The 22,065-nt window shown below is 56.2% G+C and overlaps 1 long non-coding RNA gene across 1 annotated transcript in view; it reads left to right on the top strand.

The window, feature by feature from the left end:
• Positions 1 to 22,065, top strand: part of LOC115603217 — a 94,020-nt gene that overhangs the window by 49,417 nt on the left and 22,538 nt on the right. The gene's annotated exons all lie outside the window — the stretch shown is intronic.

Raw genomic sequence — 22,065 nt, 5'->3', positions numbered from 1 at the left:
TGCTGATACAGGCCGGGATGCTCCCAAGTTCAGGACCCGTCACTTTGCCTTCTTGAACCTCATCCCATTGGCCACAGCCTGTTGATCCAGCCGGTCCAGATCCCTCTGCAGAGCTTCCTGCCCTACAGCACATCAACACTCTCACTCAACTTGGTGTCGTCCACATACTTACTGAGGGTGCACTCGATCCCCTCATCCAGATCATCAGGGATCTGGTTCTGTGATTCTATGATTCTAAGAAAGAAATTAAGCAACACTGGCTCCAATACTGAGCCCTAGGGGACACCAGTAGTGACCAGTCTTGTTGGCAGACAAGAGAGTAAGAGACATCAGGGAAGCTGAGAGGGAGCTGAGCTGCTGGCTCCAGGATGCGGTGTTCCAGCATCAGCCCCAGGGATCTCAGTCAAAGAAGGTGTCACATCCCCCTCGTGTGCTGCCGGGGAGACACCGGTTGTTACGGACTCTTCCTGATGGGAAGACACGGGAGACACCATGTCTTCTCCACCCTCTCCTGCTTCTGCAATGAGAGGTGCTGTGCTTGGCTCTCCCTGAGTTTCTGCGGCCTCAGGAGATGCAGCGTCCTCAGCTACTGCAGCTGAAATTTCTGCCATGGCCACATCCAAGCTCTTGGTCTTCTCCTTGTGTTCCGCAGCAGCGAGAGGTGCCCGGTGCTGCTCTTCCTCAGCAGCTCCAGCCAGGCTCGGAGCTGCCGGCTTGGTGTCCGTGGGACCGAGTTCTTGTTCTTGTGCTTGTTCACAGGAACCAGCCTGTGAACGGGGTTGGGAAGAGGATGGAGTCATCTTCAATATGGGGGGGACACACAGAGTTATCCACGTGAAATGAGAAGAAAGTGGTACAACCTTGAATGATTCCATTTTTGAGATGTAGGACTCTTCCTCAGTTCTCCCTTCATCCTTCCTTAACACCGTCCTGGGCAACGTGCTGCTCCTGGCTAAGAGCAGCTTCAACAAATGGATTGCGAGTGTCACTAGGAGTAAGCCCAGGTAGACCTGAGTGATGTTTGACCTCCTCCAGAACCCGCTAAACTTCTGACATGATCTTCACTGAAGGCAGAGCATGAGACTGAAAAGTCCTTGATCAGGATTAGTGCTACTGAGCAACAACTGAACCATCGGTGTGTTATCAGTGTTGTTCTCAGACTAAAGCTGAAACACAGTGCTGCACCAGATACTAGGAAGGAGAAAATAACTATTACAGCTGAAGCCAGGACAGTATCCACCCCTTATTCCATACCATTCACGTCATGCTCAGCCCCCACATTTTTCAGTATACCATCGCTTTTTGTCTCGATATATATACACAGAGATATCATTCCTTCAGCCATGGACCATCCCCATAAAGATCGCTGAGTTCATTCAGTCCATGATGTCAGGCTCCATCTGTCATAACAGTCTTTCTGGGCAGGAATGAGAGTGCGTAGTTTTGGACTTTTCAGTCTCATGTTCTGTCAGTGAGGAGGGGCACGGGAAGCCGGGAGGAAGCAGAGACAGGACACCTGACCCGAACTAGCCAAAGGGTATTCCATCCCATAGCACGTCATGCCCAGGATAGAAACGGGGGAGCTACGCAGAAGGACCGGATCACTGCTCGGGGCTTTGGGTAGGCAAATGTGCCAGTGCTGATGAACAAGGTGACCGCGGCCAGGTGAGGGAGGCACGTGGAAAAGCCTTTGTGGTGTCCCTGCTCAGAGGGGATCCTCAGCACGGCCCTGAAGATCTGCACATAGGACCCCACAATGAAAACAAAACACCCATGTGCTAAACAGAAACTAACCACAGGAAGCCCAACTTCCCTGAGGTAGGAGCGTGAGCAGGAGAGCTTGAGGAGCTGGGGGATTTCACAGAAGAACTGCTCCACAGCATTGCCTCGGCAGAGGGGTAGGGAAAATGTATTGGCTGTGTGCAGCAGAGCAGTGAGAAACCCACTGCCCCAGGCAGCTGCTGCCATGTGGGCACAAGCTCTGCTGCCCAGGAGGGTCCCGTAGTGCAGGGGCTTGCAGATGGCCACAGAGCGGTCGTAGGACGTGATGGTGAGAAGATATAACTGCTGAAAACAAGAAGAGAAAGAAAAAACTGTGCAGCACAACCTGTGTAGGAGATGGCCCTGGTGTTCCAGAGGGAATTGGCCATGGATTTGGGGACAGTGGTGGAGATGCAGCCCAGGTCCAGGAGGGAGAGGTTGAGCAGGAAGAAGTACATGGGGGTGTGGAGGTGCTGGTCGCAGGCTGTGCCGGTGATGATGAGGCCGTTGCCCAGGAGCGCAGCCAGGGAGATGCCCAGGAAGAGCCAGAAGTGCCAGAGCTGCAGCTCCCGCGTGTCTGCGAATGGCAGGAGGAGGAAGTGGGTGATGGAGCTGCCGTTAGACATCTGCTGCCTCTGGACGTGAGGTCTGTTCAAACAAGGAAAGGACAGGGAGAAATTACAACATATGCATTTCCTTGTTCCTGACTGAAATGCGTTTCCTTCCTCTGGTTTGTGTTGGCTGAGTGTGCTGTGAGGAGCAGGACCTCTGCCCATGTGCTGCCAGGGAGTCAGCTTTGTTCTGAAGCAGTGCTTTCTCCAGCTCTGATGTTCAAAAGGGATTCCAGATGAAATCCAACTTTACTGTAAAGTTCAGTACTTGCACTCATGACTCGGGTGAGTCTGGGCTGCACAAGAGAGGCTCAGCATGGCCTTAGAAGCATTTTGACTGTCTTTTTATTGACTAGCATAACACTGCTGAGGCTTCTTTCTAGAGGTATAAATCCATCTTTGTATGACTGAAAACCTGATGAGTATTGAAACAGGCAAAAGGTCTCAGCTCTCTGTGGCTTAGTGCAGAGCCAGGAGAGCTGCAGTGTCCATCAGTCCTTTCCCATTTGCCCTGTGCTTACACTTGCACTGCCTGTAGGATGCCTTCACACACAAATTGATCTTAAGAACCCCCACAAACATCTGTCCTGTGCTGAGAGCAGGGGAGCACGGTTTCAAAGGGCCGATCATGGAGCTCTCATGGGGAGAAGCAAAGGACTGTGCGCTGCCTCAATGTCTTTCAGAAGGACCCTCTGCCAGTGATGTGGAGCTCTGAGCAGCCCTGTAACACACAGCACCCTCTCAAGTGCACAAGAACACTTTTCCTTCCCTGCCAGGGGTTGTTCCTTCCCGCCCAGCTTCTCCCCCAGCGCCGTGGGGAGCTCCCGGGCAGGCTGAGTGCTGACCCTGGCAGGCGGCAGAGTCCCTGCCCCGGCACACAGCCCCTGGGGTGCAGGGACCCTGCTCGCAAGGACAGCGCTGGGCACCCCTGGCTGCACACCCACATTCACACCCTGCAGCCAGCCCCAGGACAAGGGACCTGTCTTCTCCTGCCCCTCGCATGGTGCAGAGGGAAGCCCTGCTCTGCAGCACATCCTCCTCCTTATCTACACGGAGACACTAAGAGAGTCCTCCTGGCAGATCCCATGGACTGTCCGAGGCAGCAGCTTGAGGAGATCCCTCCAGGAACTGCAGCTGCATTGCCCTGCACCCAGAGCCTTACCACGCACAGGGCTGGGAAGGTTTCTCCTGCAGGCAGCTCTCAGCATCCTCCACTGCCAAGTGCCTTTAAGCTCTCTGAGGCTCGCAGGTCTGCCCTCGGTGCCTGCAGGCAGTGCCCCAGCCCTGCTCCTGGGCAGAGCTGTCTCTCTGCAGCGCTGCCCGCTTGCCAGCATCTCTCTGCGTCCCAGGAGCCCGGCCCAGCTCAGCAGCAGAGGCCCAGCCCAAGGTGGCACTGCCTCTGCCCCTCTGGGCTCCCTCCAGGGCTCCCTGGGGCTCCAGGGGAACAGCATGGGAAAGTGCCTGAAGCAAGCACTGATGTTCCCTCCCTCAGCTGGGAGACACACTGCCTTCCTGCAGTGTCATTTCTCTGCTGAGAGACAGAGTTATGGCTAAAAATCAACTTTTCTTAGAATCACAGAATTGTTTAGTTTGGAAAAGACCCTTGAGAACATCGAGTCCAACCATTAAGCTGTCACTAGCAAGTCCACACATTGACCATGAGAACAGCCCTGGAGGGATACCTCGTCTGGATGGTCACCAACAGCAACTGGGACTTTAAGTGGTATTTTACTTCTTACCATAATGTCACTAATTTCTATTCCATTCTGTTTGTTGTTAAACATTCTGCTACACATGAGAGGATGGAAATCAGCTGGACAAGTTACGTTATTCCAGAAACCTCCTCGTATAGATAATGGTACATAAACGCATTTAACAAACTCTTTAACAATCGAGTAAAGCAACCAAAAATGTCCCTCAATTTACCACTGGAATTCAGCACTACTCTGTTTGTAGGCACAGAGGCAAGAGGTGTGAGAAAGATGGATTGACTTTAGTGACAAGGTGGATCGTGCTGGTGCATCCCCCCCTTTCCTGGAGCCCTCTGCTTCCCAAGGAATTCCTATTAGGCCCCAGCCTTTGCACAGCACAAGGAGTTGGGTGCTGGGTGCTCCCTGGCTGCACCAAGAGCTCTGGTTGCCTGGTGAAGGTGGGGAGCAGCACACAGAGATCTGGAAAGTTGGATACTCCCAGATCATACCAGGAGCACTTTTGGGATCATCAGTCATTCCCTGCCAACCTGGAACAGAACTGTTGTGCAACTGGGGCAACCGACACAGAATTGAGGCCGGGATGAAAACTGGCTGATGACTAAAGCCCATCATCTGATGACCCTAGAAATGGCGGTCCCAAGAGAGAGACCCTTTGAGCTCTCCTGGACCCCAGCGGGCTGTGACCGGTATCTCCCTCAGAGTGGGACACCTCTGAGAGCCCCTAAACTCTCCAGTTTAGGAAATAGGGGGATCATCTGCCTGGGCTGTTCCTGCTGCTCGTGGACACTCAGCCCTTCGCCCGCTGCCAAAGCTGATGTGAGTATTGTGCTCTGCTTTTACTTTTCACTGCCCAAGGGCAGCTTTAACACAGGTATGCATGTAGATGTGTCTATAGCCATCTAGCTCCAGCTCAGTGTGTTGTGCCAGCTTAGATATTCATTTGTAAGTGTGTGTATATTAGCTTCAGTGATCAAGTGTCGTTAGAAATCCTGTGATTCATTTTACGAATGCAAACTGCTGCTACCTGACATTGGTGACCCTTTAGATGAATACCAGGTCTGAGACTAAGATGGGATCCAGCCGCACCCAGACTCCTCTCGGAGAGGGAGTTTAGAAAGCAAAGGGGTCCAATCTGAACCTCGTGACTCAACGGGAGGGTCTCCCTTATTCCTTTTGTGTTTGCAGTTTCTATACACACGATTTCAGTTCAATACTGTGTAAATCACTTGAACCCAGTCCTGTATAAATCACTGCCAAGTCTGACACAATCTCTTTTTGTAGGTGGTGGAGTGGGGCCTCGCCACCAAATCCTGCTGAATCGTGCACGCACCCCAGCCCTGACTCTGCACAGGGCAGCAAGGGGTGCTGCTCTTCACTACAGCCCAGCTGGGCTGAACTGAGTCGATGCTCACACAGAAACCTGCCTTTGTCCCAGACGAGGCTCTACAGACCACAGGATTCTCCAGAAGTACCAGCCCATCTGGTTTTCTTGTCCCATCCTTGCACAGGGGGAGACCCTTGTTGCTGTTTCTCCTAGAACACACGGGAGTAGAAAATGAAATATCATTTTTAATAACAAAACTGCATTCCAATTACCATGGAAAATATGGAACAAGATGCTAAAGCCCAACAGGTTTTACCAGGAAGAACAACAATTAACCAAAAATTCCCTCCTTTCCCAGTTTCCTCAGGAACTGACAAGTGCACGTGACACAGCAAGTGATCTGTGTGACTACTGCACGTGGAGGTGAGCAATTCCTTTTGGTGTTAGATCTGTATAGTCAGATTTATCTCCAAACGAACTCAACTATGTACCAAGCAAATAGGCAGGTAGTTTTCAGCTGGATCTGCAGTGCCCTGCTAGGACCTGCACATTTGGGGACTCCAGAAATAGCTGGGACTTCTTCTCCCAAGAAATCCACCCCTGACAGGAAGGAAACACACACTCTGCTCTGTGACACCAGGGGTCACTCCTTCAGCTGAGCTCTAATCCATTTTCAGCGATCACACAAACCCACTGTGCATTCAGCACACCAGGAGCTTTTATCAAAACCTGATCTCCCCAGAACACTTCAGTTGTAGAGGCACTAAATATTTATGTAAAGGGTTGGAAGGGACCTTAAAGCTCATCCAGTTCCAACCCCTGCCACGGGCAGGGACACCTTCCGCTAGAGCAGGTTGCTCCAAGCCCCTGTGTCCAACCTGGCCTTGAACACTGCCGGGGATGGGGCAGCCGCAGCTTCTCTGGGCACTCTGTGCCTGTGTCCCACCACCCTCACAGGGAAGAACTTCCCAGGATCCCATCTCATCTCCCCTCTCTGTCAGGTTAAATCCGTTCCCCCTTGTCCCGTCCCCACAGGCCCTTGTTCTCCCCACAAGAAATGAAGGGAGATCCCAGGATTTAAGGCAGCTGGAGCGCTCGGCTGCCGGCTCAGCCAGAGGAACTCACACACCGAGTCCAAAGCAGCGACTCTGGTGAAGTCACTTGAGGTGTTCTTGGGAACTCCTAAAGCACCCGAAGAACGCGATCGCCACCCACCTCGTTCCATGCTCATGTGCCCACAGACGTCACCGGCACCAAGACACCAAGACGGGAACCACCAGGGGAGCTGCTGTTGCCTCCTCCACCGGCAGCTTGTGTTCCGTGGGGCAGTTGTCATCTCCTGGTGCCTCCGGTGACGGGTTCCATGGGGTTCTGTGGCCTCGCACACCTGAACATGGGGTGTTCCAGAATCAGCCACTCCTGTGGTCCCCATGATCGTCATGATGCCTGTGTCCCCATGTGCCCTACCGTGTCCCCATGGTCACCATGTCCCCGTGTCCCCAGCACATCCCCGTGGTCACCATACAGTGGCAGATGGCCCTGTACCACGAGACGGCCGACAATGCTGAGGGCTCCGACAGCCCCGAGCAGATCACCTGGAGGGTGCAGGAGGTGTCAGCCGTGCTCTACCTCCTCGAGGTCGGGGGTGCTGGGGGGTCCCTGGGTGCTCTTGGGAGGCTCTGCAGTGCAGGGGATATTGGCTGTGCCCCATGGGCTCGAGCAGCTCAGGGTCCTGGGGGGGGCCAAGAGGTTTTAAGGATCCCCCGAGGGGGGCCCTGGGGTCCTCAAGAGTCTTGGGGGGGATCCTTGGGGTGTATCCAGGGATGCCATGAAGGGGTTCCTGGGATGCTACGGGGGCTCTGGTGGGGTCCATGGGGGGCTCTGGAGGTGCTCCAGGCCTTCCCTGGCATTCTCTAGGGGTATCCCCGGGATGCTCTGTGGGTCCTGAGGGTGCTCTGGGGGTGCTTTAGGGGTCACCGTGGCCAAAACCGACCCAAATACGGCAAATTGGGGAGTTTATTGGGTTTTTTTATTCCCATCTTGCCACGAGCAGGGAGCGTTTTCTCACTCCTGACCCTCATTAAATAGAATTTCCCTCCTTCCCAGCAAATCTCTATTAAATCAGTGGTAAATCAGGGCAGCGCTGCCAGGAACAGACCCAGCAGCCCCTGCCCTCCCCCCCCCCCAGGGGGGAAACAGCCCCCAGAACCCCCCACAACAGCCCCGCTCCATCCCCAGGGCCATGCGGCCGGGGCGGGCAGGGAAAGGTGCGGGACCCCCCCCTCGCCTCCCCCCCCCAAGCTCCCAGCCCCCCTGTGCCGGGTTCCCAGCACCCCATCCTCCCGGGCACCCCCCAGCCCCACTGCCCAGTGCTCACACCCGCCCCCCCGCATTCCCCAGCACCCCGGGAGCGCCCGGCCCCACTGCTCAGAGCCTCGGGGGTCCGCACACCCCCAGCCCCGCTCCCCGGGCTCTGCAGCGCCCCCCAGCTCCGCTCCGCGGACCCACACCCAGCTCCCGCTCCCGCGCCGCCGCGCGCCCCGGCCCCGCCTCCGCCGCTGCAGCCAATCAACGCGCGGCTCCCCCCGCGCGGGGTACGCCGGGAGTTGTAGTCCGGGCTCCGGCGCATGCGGCAGAGGGGGGGCGTAGCGGGACCCCTGGGCGGGGTCCCGGTTTGGGGCGCGGGGGTCCCACTTTGGGGTGCTGGGGTCCCACTTTGGGGTGCTGAGGTCCCATTTTGATATGCTGGGGTCCCGGTTTGGGGTGCTGGGGTCCCAATTTGGGGTGCAGGGGTCCCGGTTTGGGTGCTGGGGTCCAGGTTTGAGGTGCAGGTGCCCCATTTTGGGTGCTGGGGTCTCAGTTTGGGGTACCTGGGTCCCATTTTGGGGTGCAGGGGCCCCGGTTTGGGGCACAGGAGTCCCGTTTTAGGGTGCAGGGGTCCCATTTTGGGGTGCTGGGGTCCCACTTTGGAGTGCTGGGGTCCCATTTTGATATGCTGGGGTCCCGGTTTGGGGTGCTCCCCCACTTTGGGGTGCTGGGATCCCGGTTTGGGGCACAGGGGTCGAGCTTTGAGGTGCAGGTACCCCATTTTGGGTGCTGGGGTCTCAGTTTGGGGCACAGGGGTCCTATTTTGGGGTGCAGGGGCCCCGGTTTGGGGCACAGGTGTTAGCCGAGAGAAGAACACATAACCACTCTAAGGAGGTTATATGTGATGCTTTATTTCGAGGCCCCGGGAACCAGGGGTAGCACCCAAATCTGGTTCCAAAGACCGTCACAACGCGCCCGCAATTTATCCTACTAAGATTTCACAATCTAATGTATATTCAGCAGGTTACATCCTTCTCTCATACATATGTATTTATAAATTGCATCATCTCCTGATTACATCATCAGTTGTTTCTGTGCTTGCGCAGCCCCCTTCTGGTGGTCGTCAGGATGAAGTAAGTAGTCTTCCTCAGATGAAGTAAGACGTCTTCCTCGCTATGTCCTTTTTACCTTTTAGAGTCCTGGATAAATCCCAGCGACTGTGCTTGCGCCAATATTCTTCTCTCTCTCCTTGACTGGTTCTTAGTATACAACTCTGGTTTTTAACACAATTAAAAGTTCTACTTGAATAATCTTTAAAGTACTGTTCCTACCAAACCACCACCCCATAAGGATATCGCTTGAATAGTCTCATAAATCTACGTCCACATCCTAGATACTAGCCTTTTCTGACCTAGTGACAAACTTAACAAAACACAAATCAACCAAATCAGTAAGACTAAATACCATATATATATATAGATTAAAACTTGATTAAACTTCTGTTAATCAAACGTTATGATTTCTAACACAGGGGTCCCATTTTAGGGTGCAGGAGTCCCAATCTGGGGTGCTGGGGTCCCGGTTTGAGGTGTAGGGGACCCATTTTGGGGTGCTGGGGTCCCATTTGTGGTGCTGGGGTCCCATTCTGGGGTGCTGGGGTCCCGGTTTGGGTGCTGGGGGGTCAGTGACGGGGGGGTCTCTCTGTCACAGTTTAATGCACAGACACTCACAGCTCACACCAATGACACCACGATGGGGGGGGGGGGCGGCAACACCTCATAACACCCATGGGACTCCCCCCCCTTTTCCCTTCCCCCTCCTTTTGTTTTGCACCAGCAACATCCGCCCCCCCCAACCCCGGGGGGGGGTGTGTCCCCAAATTAACCCCCCCCATTATAAATAATTAACACCCGGGGGGGGGAGCCCCAATTTTCCCATCATGCAACGCGTTGGCCTCCCCCAACCCCACCCCTCCAGCTCCATTATGGCTTTTGGCAGGTTTTGGGGTGCGGGGGGGGAGGTTGGGGGGGTTTAGGCAGAATTTGAGGTGCGGGGGGGTCCCCCCCAAGTGAGGGTGATGAAGGCTGAGGCCTTGTCCTTCAGCTGCCGCAGACAGAGGTGGCAGCTCCAACTGCCTGCGGGGGGGGACACACACACAAAGGGGGGGGGTCAATGGGGGGGGCACCCCCAAAAGACACACACACACCCCCCCCAGGGCCCGCACTGACCTTCTGGGGGCTCGGCCATGGCGGGGCTCAGGCAGTACATGTGGTACCCCCGGTCGCAATCGTCGCAGAACAGCAGCTGGTCCTGGGGGTGCACAATGGGGGGGTCGGGGTGGTTTTGGGGTTCAGTGGTTTGGGGGGGAGTTCAGAGTGATTTTGGGGTACAGGGGGAAGTGTTGGGGGTTCAGGGGGTGTTTGGAGAGGTCAGGGGGATGATTTGTGGGGTTCGGGGTGGTTTTAGGGTGCAGGGGGTGGGTCTAGGGGGTGTTTTGGGGGATATTTTGGGGGTGCAGGGAGCGGTTTGGGGTTGTTTTGGGTGTAGAGGGGTGTTTTGGGGTGCGGGGGGTGTCTTCAGGTGTTTCGAGGTCATTTTGGGGTGTTTTTGGGGTGGTTTTGGGTTTTTCTGGCATGGGGTTTTGGGGTGTTTCGGAGTGTTTGGGGTGCAGGAGGGGTGGTTTTGTGGTGGTTTGGGGTTGGTTTGGGGCGGTTTTGGGGTGGTTTAGGGTGTTTTGGGGTGTTCCAGGGTGGGTTTGAGGTGTTTTAGGGTGGTTTTGGGGTGTTTTGGGGATGGTTTTGGGGTGTTTCAAGGTCTTTTGAGTTGTTTCAGTGTGGATTTGGGGTGTTTCAGGGTGTTGGGGGTGGTTTTGGGGTGCTGGGGGTGGTTGGGGGTGTTCCAGGGTGGTTGGGGGTGGTTTTGGGGTGCTGGGGGTGTTTGAGGGGGCTCGGGGGCTTTTGGGGTGCTGGGGGTGTTTGGGGGTGCCCGGAGGGGTTTTGGGGTGCTGTATACTGCCTCTGTTGAGTGCAAACCTCCAGCACCTCATTGCAAACTCCATGACCCCTGATATCGGGCACAAGAGAGGAGAGGATGCACGCAATTGGACTTTTAGGTGGGAAAGTGAGGAGCGAGAGCAATGCCGGTGGCACCGTTGTGGAGCTCACCGTGTGCAGAAGAGGCCCAGCACCAGCTTTTTATCCTGGCTCCTCGGCTGCAGGAGCAGGGCCCCGATGTTGTACGCGTGGTGAGCTCCACAACGATGCCACCGGCATCGCTCTCGCTCCTCGCTTTCCCACCTAAAAGTCCAATTGCGAGCATCCTCTACGGCGAGCACGCGAGGCTGTGCCGGAGTCAAGCGCGTAGAGCACAAACGTCCCCCCGCGCTCTCTGGCCCGCCCCCAGCCTCCGCTCAGCCCGGAGCTGGCCGGGGGCCGCCGACACACATGGGAGCCCGGCGCGGAGCGGGCGGGCAGCGGCCGCCGTGACCCCCGAACCCCCTCGGTGCGCGGTGCGGGGGTGCCGGCCCCAGGAGCGCGGTCGGGCAAGGTGCCCGTGGTGCTGCTGATGCGAATTGACCCATCGGCCTACCTGCGCTCCGGGACCGGCGGGGAGCGGCACGCCGCGGAGCTGCGGCCGGGGAAGGCCGGTAACAACCCGGCTCCGCTCGGCCCGGAGAAGCCGGTGGGGGCCGGCGGGGCCCCGGGACAGCAGCAGCGTCCGCGTCTGGCACGCGGGGAAGGAGAAGCAGCCCCTGGAGCGGCTTTATTTTGTGGGACCGCTGCTGGGGAGAGGCGGCTTCGGCTCCGTCTACTCGGGGGTCCGCCTGTCCGTCGGCGCCCCGGTAAGTGGCGGGGCTGGCGGCGGGGCGGGGGCCAGCTCAGGCCAACGCTGCCATTGGCTTGCAGGTGGCGATCAAACGGGTGGCTAGGGAGCGCATCTCCTCATGGGTCGAGTGGGTGAGTGTGCGGGTCCACCGGGACAGTGTGGGGCAGGGCGGGTGGGGGGAAACCGGGACAGCATGAGGGGAGCAGGCGCGGAGTCACCGGGGGATGTGGAGCATCCAGGGCAGGGGGTGCCCGGTACTGGGTAGGGGGGCACTGGAGCAGCCCCGGGGCGGGAGGCACCTGGTACCGGTGAGGCCAGACAGGGGGGCACCGGAGCATCTCTGGGGTAAGGGGTCACCTGGTACCGGTGGGGCTGGGCAGGATAGCACTGTAGCATCCCAGGCAGGGGGACACAGGACTCCTGGCCTAGCATCAGCCCCACTGACAGGGTCGTGGGCCAATGCACCACCCAGCCCCAGCACTGGCCACAGGGCCACAGGGGAGAAGGCAGCCCATGGCACGGCACCCACACAACTACCTCCAGCCCTGAGAGAGACACGGCTGGGGAGAGCTGTCAGCTCCTGATGTTCTGCTGTGTGTTCACAGGAGGAGCCAGCAGACTTGCCCGCAGAGGAGGAGAAGGATGAGGATGCGAAGGAGGAGTCGGAATATGTTAGTGACAAAGAGCTGTCCCTAGGAGAAGCCGGCACCTTGTACAACATCTGAGTCAACCCCTTAGTGACAGAGCTCTTCCAGGACCCCCGAGCGCATATCCAGGAGGGATCCAGCATCCTCAGCAGCATGGGCACGGATGCGGCAGCAGAGGCAGCCGGAGACCTGCAGAGCGTGTCTCCTGCCCCGGCTGGTCCCACGGACACCGGGCTGGCAGCTCCTACTCTGGCTGGAGCTGCTGAGGAAGAGCAGCACCGGGCACCTCTCGCTGCTGCGGAACACAAGGAGAAGACCAAGAGCTTGGATGTGGCCATGGCAGAAATTTCAGCTGCAGTAGCTGAGGACGCTGCATCTCCTGAGGCCGCAGAAACTCAGGGAGAGCCAAGCACAGCACCTCTCATTGCAGAAGCAGGAGAGGGTGGAGAAGACATGGTGTCTCCCGTGTCTTCCCATCAGGAAGAGTCCGTAACAACCGGTGTCTCCCCGGCAGCACACGAGGGGGATGTGACACCTTCTTTGACTGAGATCCCTGGGGCTGATGCTGGAACACCGCATCCTGGAGCCAGCAGCTCAGCTCCCTCTCAGCTTCCCTGATGTCTCTTACTCTCTTGTCTGCCAACAAGACTGGTCACTACTGGTGTCCCCTAGGGCTCAGTATTGGAGCCAGTGTTGCTTAATTTCTTTCTTAGAATCATAGAATCACAGAACCAGATCACTGATGATCTGGATGAGGGGATCGAGTGCACCCTCAGTAAGTATGTGGACGACACCAAGTTGAGTGAGAGTGTTGATGTGCTGTAGGGCAGGAAGCTCTGCAGAGGTTCTGGATCTGGACCGGCTGGATCAACGGGCTGTGGCCAATGGGATGAGGTTCAAGAAGGCAAAGTGCCGGGTCCTGAACTTGGGAGCATCCCGGCCTGTATCAGCACTAGTGTGGCCAGCAGAACCAGGGCAGTGATTGTCCCCCTGTACCGGGCACTGCTGTGGCCGCCCCTCGAATCCTGTGTTCAGACCTGGGCTCCCTCTAAGGAGAGACATTGAGGCAGCCACCTCCATCACACACCTCCTCCTCCTCCTCCTCCTGAGAGTGAAGGCGGCACCGGCACGAGCTTCCTGTGCCTTTAGCAAGCAGGAGGAAGACAAAGAGGCCCAGAAGGAGGCACTTGCTCTGCTCAGCCCCATAGCCTCTGAGTTTGTTCCACAGGAACTAGCCAGCCAGTTCGTGAGGGATGTCGTTCGCGGGGGTTTTGCTGTGGTGCAGGAAACTATCCAGCAGTCTCTGGAAGAGCAGGACGTGGCTGAAGGAGTGGATGTGTCGACGGCAGCAAGGAGACCTGCAGAAGTTCAGTCCACCGAGTCTCCTGTGCCAACACCAGCAGAGGCCCAGAGAGAGACACCATCACGGGCCCGGAGGCAGGGATCAGGACATTCCTGGAGTCAGCTCCCACCACACGCGCAGAGACGGACCGCACCCAGGCTCTCAGTTCTCAACAGAGCTCTGCAGGCTGTATTCGGGCGCGGAGTGAGGAAAGCACCTAAAAAGCACCAAGGAGAGGCCAGCACAACCTTTGCTACCCCGCGATTCTACGAGGATGCACAGGCAGCGTATGCAGCAGCTCATGAAAGGGCAGCGACACCCTGGAGGCAAGAGGCATCCAGGCTAAGCTGGAGGCAGCGTCTGTTCAAGTCCGGCAGTGCCCCGGCCTCCCCTCCTCCTACAGGGGCTCAAATCCCTCACTGCAATCACCCCAGTTGTAGACCTTATACGTGGATGGAAGCAGACATTTACGAGAGGTCCCCCTATTACTACAACTACAGCTATTCTTTCCCCAGAGCCTTCTACGTCTTCCCGCAAACAGAATTGCATTATGGCAGACATGAAGAGGTCCAAGAGCAGCAACCATCCTGCTTCAGAAGGGTGCTGAAGGGTCTGTGCAAGGCTTGCAGCTGCTCTTGCATGAACCCACAAGTGGAGGAGTAGTGCCCCGCTGCCAGCTCCAGGCCTGAGGGAGCTGCGCTGAGGACATCGTGCTGCAGCCTGCACTCACTGTGGACACCTTCTCGGGCTAATAAACCATGTCGCTTTCCCCCCAGGGCTCGCCTCTGCCTGCTTCAGCTTTTCCCTCCTGTCGGTAGCAGAGAAGCCTGCGGAGCGACCCCTTTCCTTGCAGCACTTCCCAGCTGGTGAGCTTGCAGTCCCGCTGGCTCTTGGCAGTGCGTGCTGCCCATGTAGGAAAAGTGCCTCCCGATGGGATGAGACAGCGTGTGATGCAGCGGGTCCCACATCAGAAGGTTTTTGGAGCCTGCTGCGTGCTGCAGCCCAGTGACCGGAATGAGAGGGGTGTAGAAAGGACGGGAGGAATAAGGAGCGAGGCTTGGAGTTGCTAAGGCCAGAGATAAGGGACAAGAGATTGCGATTCTCCTGCTCCTCTTGCACGCGCAAGCACTGGAGCAATGAAGCGAGAAGCTGGCAGTGTTTCCAGAAGCAGAACTGTAAATGCGAAGCAGACGGGTGACCTCGCTCGATCCCCTCCATCCCCATCCTGCAGCTTCCGAGCACCTGAGTGCAGGGGGTCTTACAGCTGCCCCAAGCCATGGCCTCTTGTCCCCGGGGCTGCAGCAGAAGTAGGACAGGGAGGTGGGTCTGAGGCTGCAGATGTAGTTGAGCAGGAAGGCTGTTGCGTGAAAGGGTAAAATAATTTGGCAGAAAATAAACCCCCTTTCTTTCTAGCTGGTCCTCAGATATTAGAGGGGCTGAGTGCGGCTAGGCATTCAATATATTGAATAATCACGATTCTGCATGCACTGATAGTGCACTGCACCTTCAGTCTAATCGTGCTCACGAACTAGCTCTGCCACACTGAGGAGCTGGTCGCGTTCAATGAGAGATTTACGATTAGCTGCTTAAACAGTGCAGTTTATTAAAGAAACAGATACAGGTTCTTGTGGATTGCCGGAGATAAATGCACTGTTTGCAAAAGCACGTGCAAATAATAAAGTATACAACCGCATGCTCAAAGAGGGGTGGTCTCACTTTGGAGGCGGGTAGCATTGGAGGTGGAGGTGTGTTTTCGTGTTAAAATGCATTATAATGAAGCAAAGTTCGCACAAAGGACAGCATTTTGTCAAAAGATGACAGGCCGTTGGCTCAGGGCAGCAAGTAAGCAGCTTATCAGTTTTAAGTACCATTTAGTTCCCACCTCTGCTGGTATTGGGACAGAGTTTGGCCGCAGAATCTCCACTCTGCTCCATCCTCCGTCAAGCAATGTTGCCACGGGAACCGCTGTGGAGTGAATTCCTGGCAAACCACGTGTAGCTGCATCTTACCCTGAAAGTCCATTCTTCCTTTATGTGTGAGCAATGCTACATTTTTAAATATAAGTTTAATTTCTAAATCATATACAGTAATTATCCCACAACGGTGCGCAAACAGGCTGGCAGCTGCCTACCTTTGTGACCCATATTTCCCAGATGATGTGGTCGGACTTGCTAGATTTTCTTTCTAGCTCCGTGTTCTGCTGAGATACTGCCTTCCACGGGACTGCACAAGACTGCACAAAGTCCATGCTACGGACATCCAGAACTACAAGATACGCACGTGTGTCAACATTTAGGCAACCCGCACCATCCAGCTCCCAGACACAAGGCCATGAAAAGACGTCGTTTCATGGAGAGATTACTTAGAGGACTTCCCTTTCGTTCACATGGTGTGAAGGTAGATCAAGTTGTGCCATTGTGTCAGCAAGACTAAAGTCCCATCACATGTAGCTGAGCGAAAGTTTCCATTTATTCCTGGAGAAAAACCTGCACGCCTCTAGGAATGCCACAGGAGGCTGCCGATTTCAGTAGTCGTCCCTCAGACATGGTGACCCCTTATGCAGCAGCAGAAAGAAGACACTACAAGTCAAACGTACCAGCTGAATGAGAGCTTACAGCTGCACAAGGAATTCTGCATTCTGCCCATAATTAAAACCAAGCGCTGCTTCACATTTGCCACCTCTTAACCAGGAAGACAGCACAGATGCCTAGAAAGTCAAAGGTAAACAGTGCAGTTCTTTGCCATGGACTTCCCAGAGACGCAAGTCCCTCTCAGTTCCCAAGCTCTGGAGCACGTCTGTTTGTATTGTAAAAGGTTATTGTATCCAAATGCATTTTGTCATTCTTGAATTGTGTGACATGATCATGACTACGTAAAGTATGAAAAAATCATATTTGGCACCTATTTGATAGGTATATTCGTAATGAATACAGAGCTGAGATAAGCTTAAGCAATGGCTTAAGCCCTTTGCAGGATATATTGTATCTATTCAAATGGCTGCAATGAAACCAGAGTCTGGCGCCAATGAGCCATTCGTGAGGAGAGACTTCCCTGTTACTCACTCCTATCACGTAGCATGGAGGTATGATGCTAAAGCTGTTTCCCTGGAACACATGGAAAGCAGACTTGAGCAAGGAAGGTCGAAGTGAAATGAAAGCAACAGTGCTCATCTAAAGCTTTGTTCACAGTTCTGAAACAGGAGGGTGGATGCCTGGCCAAAGCTCTCACAGTGGGCAACGGTGAGAACATGAGAGAATGCAGAGGACCACCTGAACAATGAAGGTGATGAAATTATAGACAGAGTAGGGGTAATAGAAGTACAGGGGAAGATCAATATTTCTTCTCCTGCCGTTAATACACTGCCTAGAATTTCTCATTCGGTCATTGCTGGACATGCCAGGTGTAGAATATACCCGAGTGAGTGAGCTGATCGAAATGTGCTTGCATACTTGTGTGCATACTGAAACAAGAAGTTAATATTTTTCCATTGAAACTATTAACTGGAGTCCGTGTCAAATTGCTCAGTTCTCTTGGTTGTTCACCTACGTAGCTAATCTATTGTAAACACAGCCTGCTAATTGTAACCACATTGCTAGAACAGGATGGGTAACTATGTTTTAAAATATATTCTTTGCCCATATGAAATAACTGCAAAAAATGTTGAAGCTAGTCCAAAGAGCTTATGTAATTAGAAGAGAAACTGTGCATCCTTAAGCTAAAAGGTAACCAAAGGACAAGTGTTGATGAAGGAACCGCTGAGTTCATTCAGTCCATGATGTCAGGCTCCATCTGTCATAACAGTCTTTCTGGGCAGGAATGAGAGTGTGTAGTGGACACCGGTTGTTACGGACTCTTCCTGATGGGAAGACACAGGAGACACCATGTCTTCTCCACCCTCTCCTGCTTCTGCAATGAGAGGTGCTGCGCTTGGCTCTCCCTGAGTTTCTGCGGCCTCAGGAGATGCAGCGTCCTCAGCTACTGCAGCTGAAATTTCTGCCATGGCCACATCCAAGCTCTTGGTCTTCTCCTTGTGTTCCGCAGCAGCGAGAGGTGCCCGGTGCTGCTCTTCCTCAGCAGCTCCAGCCAGAGTAGGAGCTGCCAGCCCGGTGTCCGTGGGACCAGCCGGGGCAGGAGACACGCTCTGCAGGTCTCCGGCTGCCTCTGCTGCCGCATCCGTGCCCATGCTGCTGAGGATGCTGGATCCCTCCTGGATATGCGCTCGGGGGTCTTGGAAGAGCTCTGTCACTAAGGGGTTGACTCAGATGTTGTACAAGGTGCCGGCTTCTCCTAGGGACAGCTCTTTGTCACTAACATATTCCGACTCCTCCTTCGCATCCTCATCCTTCTCCTCCTCTGCGGGCAAGTCTGCTGGCTCCTCCTGTGAACACACAGCAGAACATCAGGAGCTGACAGCTCTCCCCAGCCGTGTCTCTCTCAGGGCTGGAGGTAGTTGTGTGGGTGCCGTGCCATGGGCTGCCTTCTCCCCTGTGGCCCTGTGGCCAGTGCTGGGGCTGGGTGGTGCATTGGCCCACGACCCTGTCAGTGGGGCTGATGCTAGGCCAGGAGTCCTGTGTCCCCCTGCCTGGGATGCTACAGTGCTATCCTGCCCAGCCCCACCGGTACCAGGTGACCCCTTACCCCAGAGATGCTCCGGTGCCCCCCTGTCTGGCCTCACCGGTACCAGGTGCCTCCCGCCCCGGGGCTGCTCCAGTGCCCCCCTACCCAGTACCGGGCACCCCCTGCCCTGGATGCTCCACATCCCCCGGTGACTCCGCGCCTGCTCCCCTCATGCTGTCCCGGTTTCCCCCCACCCGCCCTGCCCCACACTGTCCCGGTGGACCCGCACACTCACCCACTCGACCCATGAGGAGATGCGCTCCCTAGCCACCCGTTTGATCGCCACCTGCAAGCCAATGGCAGCGTTGGCCTGAGCTGGCCCCCGCCCCGCCGCCAGCCCCGCCACTTACCGGGGTGCCGACGGACAGGCGGACCCCCGAGTAGACGGAGCCGAAGCCGCCTCTCCCCAGCAGCGGTCCCACAAAATAAAGCCGCTCCAGGGGCTGCTTCTCCTTCCCCGCGTGCCAGACGCGGACGCTGCTGCTGTCCCGGGGCCCCGCCGGCCCCCACCGGCTTCTCCGGGCCGAGCGGAGCCAGGTTGTTACCGGCCTTCGCCGGCCGCAGCTCCGCGGCGTGCCACTCCCCGCCGGTCCCGGAGCGCAGATAGGCCGATGGGTCAATTCGCATCAGCAGCACCACGGGCACCTTGCCCGACCGCGCTCCTGGGGCCGGCACCCCCGCACCGCGCACCGAGGGGGTTCGGGGGTCACGGCGGCCGCTGCCCGCCCGCTCCGCGCCGGGCTCCCATGTGTGTCGGCGGCCCCCGGCCAGCTCCGGGCTGAGCGGAGGCTGGGGGCGGGCCAGAGAGCGCGGGGGGACGTTTGTGCTCTACGCGCTTGACTCCGGCACAGCCTCGCGTGCTCGCCGTAGAGGATGCATGCAATTGGACTTTTAGGTGCGAAAGTGAGGAGCGAGAGCAATGCCGGTGGCATCGTTGCGGAGCTCACCGTGTGCAGAAGAGGCCCAGCACCAGCTTTTTATCCTGGCTCCTCGGCTGCAGGAGCAGGGCCCCGATGTTGTACGCGTGGTGAGCTCCACAACGATGCCACCGGCATCGCTCTCGCTCCTCGCTTTCCCACCTAAAAGTCCAATTGCGAGCATCCTCTCCTCTCTTGTGCCCGATATCAGGGGTCATGGAGTTTGCAATGAGGTGCTGGAGGTTTGCACTCAACAGAGGCAGTATACAGCACCCCAAAACCCCTCCGGGCACCCCCAAACACCCCCAGCACCCCAAAAGCCCCCGAGCCCCCCCAACCACCCCCAGCACCCCAAAACCACCCCCAACACCCTGAAACACCCCAAATCCACACTGAAACAACTCAAAAGACCTTGAAACACCCCAAAACCATCCCCAAAACACCCCAAAACCACCCTAAAACACCTCAAACCCACCCTGGAACACCCCAAAACACCCTAAACCACCCCAAAACCGCCCCAAATCAACCCCAAACCACCACAAAACCACCCCTCCTGCACCCCAAACACTCCGAAACACCGAAAACCCCATGCCAGAAAAACCCAAAACCACCCCAAAAACACCCCAAAATGACCTCGAAACACCTGAAGACACCCCCCGCACCCCAAAACACCCCTCTACACCCAAAACAACCCCAAACCGCTCCCTGCACCCCCAAAATATCCCCCAAAACACCCCCTAGACCCACCCCCTGCACCCTAAAACCACCCCGAACCCCACAAATCATCCCCCTGACCTCTCCAAACACCCCTAAAACACCCCCTGAACCCCAACACTTCCCCCTGTACCCAAAACCACTCTGAACTCCCCCCCAAACCACTGAACCCCAAAACCACCCCGACCCCCCCATTGTGCACCCCCAGGACCAGCTGCTGTTCTGCGACGATTGCGACCGGGGGTACCACATGTACTGCCTGAGCCCCGCCATGGCCGAGCCCCCCGAAGGTCAGTGCGGGCCCTGGGGGGGGGTGTGTGTGTGTGTCTTTTGGGGGTGCCCCCTCCATTGACCCCCCCTTTGTGTGTCCCCCCCCCGCAGGCAGTTGGAGCTGCCACCTCTGTCTGCGGCAGCTGAAGGACAAGGCCTCAGCCTTCATCACCCTCACTTGGGGGGGACCCCCCCGCACCTCAAATTCTGCCTAAACCCCCCCAACCTCCCCCCCCGCACCCCAAAACCTGCCAAAAGCCATAATGGAGCTGGAGGGGTGGGGTTGGGGGAGGCCAACGCGTTGCATGATGGGAAAATTGGGGCTCCCCCCCCCCCGGGTGTTAATTATTTATAATGGGGGGGGTTAATTTGGGGACACACCCCCCCCCGGGGTTGGGGGGGGCGGATGTTGCTGGTGCAAAACAAAAGGAGGGGGAAGGGAAAAGGGGGGGGGAGTCCCATGGGTGTTATGAGGTGTTGCCGGCCCCCCCCCCCATCGTGGTGTCGTTGGTGTGAGCTGTGAGTGTCTGTGCATTAAACTGTGACAGAGAGACCCCCCCGTCATTGACCCCCCAGCACCCAAACCGGGACCCCAGCACCCCAGAATGGGACCCCAGCACCACAAATGGGACCCCAGCACCCCAAAATGGGTCCCCTACACCTCAAACCTGGACCCCAGCACCCCAGATTGGGACTCCTGCACCCTAAAATGGGACCCCTGTGTTAGAAATCATAACGTTTGATTAACAGAAGTTTAATCAAGTTTTAATCTATATATATATATGGTATTTAGTCTTACTGATTTGGTTGATTTGTGTTTTGTTAAGTTTGTCACTAGGTCAGAAAAGGCTAGTATCTAGGATGTGGACGTAGATTTATGAGACTATTCAAGCGATATCCTTATGGGGTGGTGGTTTGGTAGGAACAGTACTTTAAAGATTATTCAAGTAGAACTTTTAATTGTGTTAAAAACCAGAGTTGTATACTAAGAACCAGTCAAGGAGAGAGAGAAGAATATTGGCGCAAGCACAGTCGCTGGGATTTATCCAGGACTCTAAAAGGTAAAAAGGACATAGCGAGGAAGACGTCTTACTTCATCTGAGGAAGACTACTTACTTCATCCTGACGACCACCAGAAGGGGGCTGCGCAAGCACAGAAACAACTGATGATGTAATCAGGAGATGATGCAATTTATAAATACATATGTATGAGAGAAGGATGTAACCTGCTGAATATACATTAGATTGTGAAATCTTAGTAGGATAAATTGCGGGCGCGTTGTGACGGTCTTTGGAACCAGATTTGGGTGCTACCCCTGGTTCCCGGGGCCTCGAAATAAAGCATCACATATAACCTCCTTAGAGTGGTTATGTGTTCTTCTCTCGGCTAACACCTGCGCCCCAAACCGGGGCCCCTGCACCCCAAAATAGGACCCCTGTGCCCCAAACTGAGACCCCAGCACCCAAAATGGGGTACCTGCACCTCAAAGCTCGACCCCTGCGCCCCAAACCGGGATCCCAGCACCCCAAAGTGGGGGAGCACCCCAAACCGGGACCCCAGCATATCAAAATGGGACCCCAGCACTCCAAAGTGGGACCCCAGCACCCCAAAATGGGACTCCTGCACCCTAAAACGGGACTCCTGTGCCCCAAACCGGGGCCCCTGCACCCCAAAATGGGACCCAGGTACCCCAAACTGAGACCCCAGCACCCAAAATGGGGCACCTGCACCTCAAACCTGGACCCCAGCACCCAAACCGGGACCCCTGCACCCCAAATTGGGACCCCAGCACCCCAAACCGGGACCCCAGCATATCAAAATGGGACCTCAGCACCCCAAAGTGGGACCCCAGCACCCCAAAGTGGGACCCCCGCGCCCCAAACCGGGACCCCGCCCAGGGGTCCCGCTACACCCCCCCTCTGCCGCATGCGCCGGAGCCCGGACTACAACTCCCGGCGTACCCCGCGCGGGGGGAGCCGCGCGTTGATTGGCTGCAGCGGCGGAGGCGGGGCCGGGG

This window comes from Strigops habroptila, unplaced genomic scaffold (genome assembly GCF_004027225.2).
Source record: "Strigops habroptila isolate Jane unplaced genomic scaffold, bStrHab1.2.pri NW_022045627.1_ctg1, whole genome shotgun sequence".
In the NCBI taxonomy this organism is placed as follows: Eukaryota; Metazoa; Chordata; class Aves; order Psittaciformes; family Psittacidae; genus Strigops; species Strigops habroptila.
The sequence above is the reverse complement of the archived record's forward strand: the minus strand, read 5'-3'. Positions and strand labels throughout refer to the sequence as shown.